The sequence below is a fragment of the Cicer arietinum genome, chromosome 8 (assembly GCF_000331145.2).
Source record: "Cicer arietinum cultivar CDC Frontier isolate Library 1 chromosome 8, Cicar.CDCFrontier_v2.0, whole genome shotgun sequence".
Lineage (NCBI taxonomy): Eukaryota > Viridiplantae > Streptophyta > Magnoliopsida > Fabales > Fabaceae > Cicer > Cicer arietinum.
In genome coordinates, this window is record NC_021167.2 from 1,195,719 (window position 1) to 1,199,232 (window position 3,514).

Below are 3,514 nucleotides of genomic sequence, written 5' to 3' on the forward strand. Positions count from 1 at the left end.
CTTTCCCTTTAAAACTCAAGTCCCAAATAGTAGTATACCCGAATTGTTTAGTATACAGGCAAAGTGTCAAGTATTTTGACATCATGAATCTAACCTAACCCTTAGGAGTTGTTCAGTGTGCAGGCAACATCAATTACTAGTTGTACAGTCAATCTTTCTAATAAGATTGATGCAGGTGAAATCAGTCTCAGCTTTTGTAACTTCTTCGGTTGTATTGGTTTCTATCTGCACCTTGAGAAGTCTTCCGTGCAATAATTTTTTGAAGAAAATGGGTAGAAACGTGTTTCTTTCTGGTCGGTCTTCATACTCTTTATGATTGGTATATTTTTTATAAAAAATTAATTTAATTGTCTTGTAGATTAAAAAGATATCTTCCTAGAGTGTGAAGAAAAGTACTATTAGCATTCCTCTTTCTTGAATGGTTGTAGTTGGAATTAACTGGTTTTCATCAAAGATGGAATGTTAGTGGTTATATATCTTCGCTTAGCCAAATTACATACAATTAAATTGGCTGGAAGTTCTTATTAAAATAAAACTCACTCTAATAAGTATATATTAACATGGAGTGTATAGTTGTAAGTTTAATTTAAAATAGTATTAAAATTTTCAAAAATAAAACCTTAGCCATTAAAATTAATAGTCAGCAGTACGTTAGAATTTCTCATCAATGGCTTAATGTCCTCTCAGCTGAACAACATATTTTAATTACTTGATCATAGTAAAAAAAAAATCAACTATTTACTGTTCTATCGTGAGTATTTTAATGCCTTTACAAAAATAAGCTGCGACTTTATAGTAAAAGTGGGTATGATTTATATCCTTTAATAAAATCAAGTATGTAGAGACAAGGCTTCATGACCATCTATCTCTCTTTAGAAGAAATTCTTCCACAATAGGTTCAGTTTTCCTTTTATAGATTTATATGATTACTCGCGGTTAGGGTCATGTTTCCCAAGCTTTGGTTTTCATAATTTCATTTGTTTTTCTAATAAATATTCAGCTACTGCATAGGATTGGAAAGGGCCTAGTTGTCAACATAGTTAGGATATATGGGCTTATAATGATGTTATTGCATGTAATTTTTCCTTAAAAATTATAAATAAGGATATAAATTAAATTTACATGAAACAAAAAAAATTATAAAGAACATTTTTTGCATAAAAAATCAGCAAAATTATATACTGATCAAAATAATAATTTTAATTTTTCTGTCATTCCTAAATATAAGTTTTATTTCACAAATTAAAAAAAATTATACAATAAATTAAATTTCCCTTTAATTAAGTTTTTGTTGAGTAATAACACCAAAAGGAATGAATCTATCAAATATATTTTTAAAAATAATTTTGAAGTATTTGAAAATGGGTTATATTTGGAATTAGATTCTTTCAAATGAGACTTATATTTAATAATAGAGAGTTATATTTGAAAATAGAATTTTTTCAAATGAGACTTATATTTGATAATTAATTTATATCTAACAAAAAAAGTTGATGGCTATAATTCATTGAATTAACATTGAACTGAGTTACCACATCGGTTTTCACGGCTGCTATTTGGAACTTTGATGCTCTTTTAGAGCTTAGATATAGTTGAAGTTTTGGAGATGCGTTATGACTCGAGTTTTCGACCCATTGTTGCAGAAAGTGACTCTCTCAATGTCATTTGAAGAATACATGGTCTTTCTGTTGATAACTCCTACTTTGGTTTAGTCGTCAATGATTTTCGACATCTTCTTAATCAATTTATTTTTAGTAACTATTGTTAATATCTCTGTTCACAACTTAGTAAAACACGTTATAATTTAATTTCATGTGAGACTATTTGGATTGAAGAATGTTCTCTTTATATCATATTTTCTATTACATCATATTTAGTTGCTTAATGAATTTTCTTTTTCATAAATAAAAACTACAGTTATCAAATCATGCGATATAACTTTAGAGGGCATTATTTTATGGCGTCAATTTGCATTGCCATACATGTCTATTGATAATTTTAACTTTGTAAACTAGACATATAAAAATTTGAAGAAAGAACATATATAGTTTTTATAGAGTAGTTTTTATTCTTATATAAATAGTAGATCAAAAGATTAAAAAATAATATAAAAATTGGAGATGAAATAGAGAGGAAAAAAGAACAATATAAAATGAAATAATGAGAGTTTGAGTGCAAGTTTAGATTTGTTGCGTAAAATCACGGTGGTTCACTTTAGTTATGCTATATCTATGGTAAAACTATTCATTGGTTCACTTTAATTATGTTATTTCTATTGTAAAACTATTCATGCAATGAACGGAGAGAATTTAAAAGAAATAAAAATAGTGGAAAAAAATATGAAAAAGTAAAAAAGATAAAAGAAGTGAAAAAACAATTAAGAATACAATATTAAAAATAAGAAAGAGAAGAGAAGAGAAAAATACTAGAAAATAATAAAATATTAAAAAGTAAGAGTGAGAAGAAAAATAGAAAATGAACAAAAAAGATAAAAAAAAAGAGTAGGTAGATAAACATTTGTAAAAACATTTTTAACCTCATAAATATAAGTGTTAAATTTTGAGACAAGGGTAGAAACATTTTTCTAGATATAGAAATAGATAAATAAATAAATTTTATAAGATTTTATTTTTAATTCTTATAATATTTTTTTTCCACTTTTAGCATATATCAACATTTCTAGATTCTATAACATTGAAATAAATTTGAGACTTTTTTTAATATTAAAAAAAAAAAAACCAGAAGTGAAGTTTCTTAAAAAAATAAGAGAGAGAGAGAGAGAGAAGTGAAGTTCTGGTATTTACTAAAATAAAATAGAATGTACAACAAGAGAAATACTAAAACAGAATGGAACAGATGGATGTATATTTATGAATAAAAAAAAAAAAAAAGGAGAGGTATATTCATGAATAAAAAAAGAGAAAAAAACTAAGCTTTGACAGTTAATTAGTCAAAGAATTTCATTTTTAGACGAATTTCAATAATGCCAACTTAGCCACCTTTTCATAGTTGAATTGTATTTAAGACCTTTCTTTCACACCATTATGATAACCATTCTCGATTTCTCCAATAGTCTCAAATTCCTCTCTATTACATTATTCAAAAAACAAAAAGCTCAATTTAAAGAATTCCCCCTAACCATAGAAAGGTAAATCGGTTACAATTATGCACGAAATAAAATCTACATCTTCAATGGTTAGCAATTATTACCCATTAGTTTCTGCAATAATTGCTTTCGCCTTAGCTCAAACCATAAAAGTATTCACCGTTTGGTATAATGAAAAAAGATGGGATTTAATGCAATTAGTTGGATCAGGTGGAATGCCATCTTCACATTCAGCTACAGTTACTGCTCTTGCTACAGCCGTTGGATTTCATGAAGGATTTGGAGGATCAACATTCGCAATTGCATTTGTTCTAGCTTGCATTGTTATGTATGATGCTACAGGTGTAAGATTACAAGCAGGACGACAAGCAGAAATATTGAACCAAATAATAGTTGAACTTCCTGCTG

At 27.2% G+C, this 3,514-nt stretch overlaps 1 protein-coding gene across 6 annotated transcripts in view; it reads left to right on the forward strand.

Annotated features, from left to right (window-relative positions):
- LOC101494646 (uncharacterized) overlaps positions 1-474 on the forward strand; it is an 11,950-nt gene extending 11,476 nt beyond the window's left edge. For 3 of the 6 annotated variants that reach the window (XM_073364424.1, XM_073364427.1, XM_073364428.1), the window contains exon 14: positions 106-474. The gene's annotated coding sequence lies outside the window, so the exon portion shown is untranslated. The remainder of the gene's footprint in view (positions 1-105) is intronic. The other 3 variants (XM_073364423.1, XM_073364426.1, XM_004511428.4) reach the window with 1 other exon arrangement.
- Positions 475-3,514: the final 3,040 nt, after the last annotated feature.